Source organism: Pteropus vampyrus, unplaced genomic scaffold (genome assembly GCF_000151845.1).
Source record: "Pteropus vampyrus isolate Shadow unplaced genomic scaffold, Pvam_2.0 Scaffold877, whole genome shotgun sequence".
Taxonomy (NCBI): Eukaryota; Metazoa; Chordata; class Mammalia; order Chiroptera; family Pteropodidae; genus Pteropus; species Pteropus vampyrus.
In genome coordinates, this window is record NW_011889658.1 from 40,059 (window position 1) to 46,211 (window position 6,153).

Here is a 6,153-nt window from a genome sequence, read left to right on the forward strand (position 1 = left end):
GAGGAAGAAGTACATAGGAGTCTGAAGGCGATAATCCAGCAGGGTCAGAATGATGATAGTCAAGTTTCCCATGACACTTAAGACATAAGTTAGCAGCAGAAAAAGGAAAAGCACAGCTTGAAGCTCTGTGTCATCTGTCAATCCCAGAAGAATGAACCGTATCACTGATGTCTGGTTTCCCATCATTAACTTCAGACAAATTAAGATAGAAAATAATAATAATAACAATAATAATAATAATAATAATAATAATAATAGTTGGAATAAAACAAGTTTCCAGATTTTAATTGAAATATAAAATAGAAGTTAAAAAAAAAGAAGCAAAATGTTAAACTCTGAATCTTTCTCTACCCCTTATTTCTAAAAATGACATATCTGAAAGCAACAAATGAACAAGACAAATAAACGAAAACTTATAGTCAGAGACAATGGTGTGGTGGTTACCAGACGGAAAGGGGGCTGGGGGAAGGGTAGAAAAGGGTAAAGGGGGTCAAATACATGGTAACAGAGGATTTGACTTTGGCTGGTGAACACACAATGCAATATACAGATGATATATTATAGAATTATACGCTTGAAACAAATAATTCTATTAACCAATGTCACCTCAATAAATTTAATAAAATTGTTTAAAAAATGAAAACTACATATCTTTTAAAGAAAAAAAAACCCTACTTTACTTTATAAATAAAGGTCCTGTTTCTTAGGGATATTTTCAATTATTTTCTCAAATTGTACCAATATTTATTTCTCACCATCTTCCCACTTGTTTATATTTTCCTTCTTATTATTTCTATTCTGATTTTCCTGTTATTGGATGCCGTCACATGTGCATAGACAAATCTAAAGCAAATTTAGAGAGTAGGTTTTATTTGAGATTTCTTAAAATAGCCTTTTAACTCTCAATTAATAGCCAACAGAGGAAATATAATCCAAGGTATGAAGTATAGGAATAAAATTCAAGTTGGCTGTTTTCTTCTTTTTGCCATTTTGCATTTTTGCTTATTTCAACTTTCTAATTTTGAATAATAATTCTGTACATCTACCGAAGCTCACAGCCTGGATAGATTTTTCTCTTAATTCTTAATAAAGTGCTTAGAATTCATATTACTTACATTTCCTGGGTTATGACAAAGGCTCAATAAGTGCATCACTGTTTGATATAGATATTTAGATAGTCAGCTCTTGGTTAAATATTAAATCAAAATAATCTCACTGATTATGCTTTCTTCCTGCACAAAAGTACTGCACATCAACATACTACAGTTTCTTAAAATGTCGATTCAAGCTCAGCTCTCCATACAATTTTATCTAACAATACCAATCAACAATTCTCTTCTTCTTTATAAAAATTTACCATAACACTGGGTCATAAAGTCAAATTATTTTTAGTTATATCAAGTATGTATATCTTATCTGTTCAACTTTAACATAAATAACTTGTCCATAGGAATAGGCTGCTATTCCTTTATACCTCTTATACAAGCTCAGAAAATTATACAGATTTGGTAAAAATTTCAATAAAAAATTATATTTTTGACTTCTTTTTGGATTCATAGCTGTATTTTATTGAATGCTATAAAATTTTTATGCAAATAAAAGCTCCAGTTCTTTATGCATAGTTCCTCAGAATTTTCTTTTAATAGTTCCATCATCAGACAGGAAGATATAGTACTAAGAGAATGCTTTTTCTACTCAAAAAATTATAAAATTATTTTCACTTTAACAATGTTTCACTACATATGTTGGCATATTTTCATATTATAACATGGAATAAGTTAGCAATAGTCACACATCTTATATCCTTATCAAGATATAAATATCAAGAATATTTAATACAGATAAAGGACTGTTTTAACAAATTAGAAAGTTGTATTATCTAGTAAAATTTTATCTAGAAAATTTAAGGATTCTTAATATTATAACTTTAGCCAATTTTCACTTTTATAGAAAATTTTCTCTTTTTGTAATATGGTGGTTTCCCCTTAAGCATAGAGGTTATGTTCCAAGACCCCAGTAAATGCCTGGAACCGAGAATATAGTATCAGACCCTATGTGTATGATGTTTTTTCCTATACATGCATACACATTACCTTTTCTCTTTGGCATATCCAAACTGTCAGCATAGCTACCTTTGTGCTTTGGGGCCATTACGAAGTAAAATAAGGGTTACTTTAACACAAACGCTTTGATGCTGGTGATAACAGATCTGTAAACAAGAGGGCTACTAAGTAATGTCATACAGTGTAGATATGCTGGATAAGAGATGACTCACATCCTGGGTTGGACAGAGCAGTAGAGCATGAGATTTTATTACACTATTCAGAATGGTGAGCAATTTAAAACTGAATTGTTTATTTCTGGAATTTTCCATTTAATATTCTCAGATCACTGTTGACTGTGGGCAACAAACTGCACAAAGCAAAACAGCAGATAAGGGGGGCTACTGTACCTTCATATTCACATATTTAAAAGTTATAATATAAGTAAATAACTAAAAATTATAATATGCTATACAATTATACAGTTATATTAAAATTCTATAATGTTAATGAATAATTAGATTAATGCACTGATAATGTAAATTTAAGTGTTAATTGAAATTATGGCTATCTGTGTCTGGATATATTATCTTAACTACTTTAAAATGAGTACAGATAAATGAATGGGGGAAATTTTTTAAAAAGCACAAATAATAAATTTTATAAAAATATTTTATAGTCAAAGAAATATGAAGACAGTTCTTTCACTATGACAAAATAGTTTATTAAATTATAATATTGCCACGGTAGTTGAACTAAATCGTAGGGATCTGAACAACTGGTTGTGATTTTCTGTTTCAACCTAAAAATAAGTAGTGTGTCAGATAATTTGAAGATATCGGTGTGAATCTTCTAGTTTGTGATTCCAGATATTAAGACTAAGAAACACAGATATTCTGAAATTTCCATTATTGAAATAGTAATTTTTTGACAAAACAAAAACTTTGTAAATGATGTCCACATAGAAACACTTTACTGAATAAATGAGGGTTCAAAAATGAGAGCAAAAACAATATTTTTATATTAATAAGTGATCTCAACATCTGTTAAAGAGGAACAAAATGATAATTTTTATATAAGAAAAATTTATACAAACTTATTTATTTCAGCACAGTAGATGATAATCTTTTATTATAGATTAGTGCTATCCCAAAAAAGAATATATATATGTGTTAATATGTATATATGATTAAATAATAAATACTTGATCCAAACAAGATTTATTTGGCCAAAAATATATTGTCTTCAAAAGATTTACTACTAAGACATCGATTTAAAAATATACATAAGATTTCACTGTAGTTAAAAGGACATGGAAGAACATTTCTAATCTTTTCTGAATAACTTTAGTTATGAATCCATTCTCCCAAAGTAAAATCATCTCCATAATGAATAATATGTAACTTTTATGTTTAGCCTCTGTCTCCTTCTGTGGTGGACTACAAAGCTTTAATAAATACCTATTAGTTTATGGAGTATCATTCTAGATTACATGTAGGAGGAAAATTAAGAAAATTGAACCTGTCAGAAGTAGGAATGGGCATAGTGGAAAACAGAAAAATTATGATTTGATTAAATTAATTAATTAGACTCTAATTCTATGAGTATGGTGTAATATTTTCTGCCTGGAAATATGTATATATGCTAAAATGTTATGTTCTGAATTTTTATCTGTATTTGTTTAAATCAATCAAAATTTTATTAAAAAGAATATGTGTGCAGTTATGAATTGGGAGGCAAATAAAATAACAAAGAGACTATACCTCAATAGTTAAATGCAGCTGTCACCAACCCTCTCTTTCTTCAAACAGGTGAATCAGTTCTGTTTCAGTTCCAAATCAGCTCCTTTTATAGCTGAATTGGAGACTTAGAAGTTTAGAGCCCATTGGGAAATGGTCCCTGGGCCATAAAAATTTGTCTCCTTCAAATTGTCCAGAAATGCCTGGCTTTCTATCCTAACAAAGATGGATCACAAATCAATAAAGAAGAAGAAAACAAAGCATATAATCAGGTTGCAATCCTCTGCCAAGCTTCCTTTACCAGTCCCTTGCTCTTAGAATTTATCTGTTCTACGTGACTGGATATCTCAAAGACTCTGCACTTGCTGTTCCATCTTTCTGTGATGTTCTTTCTCCAGACATCATGACTAGCTCCCTCACATCATTCAGATCTCAGAATTGGACATGCCTCAAAATCATACTATCCAAGATAGCCACTACTCAATTACTGTCTAACACCTTGACTTCCTTGATATTTTATACCTAGATTTTTTTTAAAGTTTACATCACTCCTAAATTATATTATTTCTTTATTTGCTTATATGTTTATTGTCTATCTATCATCCTCACTAAATTACAAGTTTCTTTAAGTGAAGAACTTTATTGAATGCTGAATCTCTAAGATTTAGAAAAGTAACTAGTGCATATATGGAATCTTATAAATATATATTAATTAAATCTTGTTTTTAATTTGAATCTTACTTGATGTCAATTTTCTCTAAGTTTGAGCTGTCTCAACATGTCATGTTGCCTTAATCTTTTATAAGAGATCAAGTCTTTGAATGAACTATTCCTTTCTCCAAAGTAACCCAAAGATACCTAATTACAGAAGATAAGGTTGACAAATCAAAAACAATTTGAGCAAACTCTAAATAAATATTGGATTTATATCAAGTGATTCAAATATAGTGACCTGAATGGCCCTCCTAAGTATTCTGTTAAGAAAGTACATTTTACTATACCATTTCTCATTCATGGGATAACATTAAAAGAAATTTGAAATCTCTTCCTGAAAAAACACTGGTTAATATTTCTGATTAAATCATGTGGACACACATGAAAACATCACAAGCAAAACATTTAATCATTTTTAGAAGCAATGTAAATGTAAGAAAAATTAAATGGAATATCAGAATTACAGTTAAATAAAATGTATTTTTTATAATTATTTTCCTGTCTAACTCAATCCTATTTTTAAGTTATTACAGAATTATATAGATGATCTTTCTAATCTCCAATTTACATGTGCAAAGCCTTAGTATAATTTCAATTTATATGTTTAAAAGATCATCAGGTCTATCAAATGAACACTGTATAAAGTAAATATGTAAAAAGAAATGAACTATATAATGTATAAATATTCAGGTTTTATGTGTATATAGACTACATATATACACTATATATCTTATATAAAAATGTAAAATATATACATATATAAACAAATATATACATATATGTTAAATATACTATATCTTGAAATGATTATAACTAATAAAAAGCTTCTATATACAAAATAGAAATATGTAAAAATATTGTATGTAATCTGAACTTCTTCCAGATATACAAATTGCTTGCCTAACACCACAATCTCACACAAATATTAATGTTAAAGATTCCAATATTTTCTCAGGGAAAAAGATCGATTTCACTCAAACCTCCCTTGATTCATATATATGGAAATACCATGATTTTCTCTTTTGGTATATCTTCTCCTCATGAGACTTCTTTGGCATTTAATCTAGGACTGTGAAATAACAATTACTCTAATGATAACTTATCTCCCTATATTCTCTTTGCTCTTTTTTCAATGTATGCATATGGATCCTGCCAAACATTTCTCAAACATTCCTTTCATTGAATCACTTTGTTGTTTGAAACTCTGCCTCAACAACTCATACTCCTTGTAATGCCTTATATGAGAAATATTTACTAGCATCTCTGTATGCCTATGGAAGTGTTTGGTACTATCTGGTTCTTTATAAATATATATATTCCCTGCTAGAAAATCATACAGCACGATACCTTTGCTCAATAATGATTTGTTGAGGATTTATTTAAAACAAATTAAATTTCTAAATTAGATATTGTTTTGAGCTATAATTGATTTATAATAAATTTCTCATTTTTAAAATATACAATTTTATGAGTTTGACATGTTATACACCTGTGAGAACTTCAACACAATCAGGATAATAAATATATCCATTGAATCCTAAAATTTCTTCATGTCTCTTAATAATCCTGTCCCTCATCCTGCCCCATTCCCACAGATATGTTGTTTTTATAACTATAAATTTTTGTATATTTTCTGGAATTTTACATAAATGAAATCA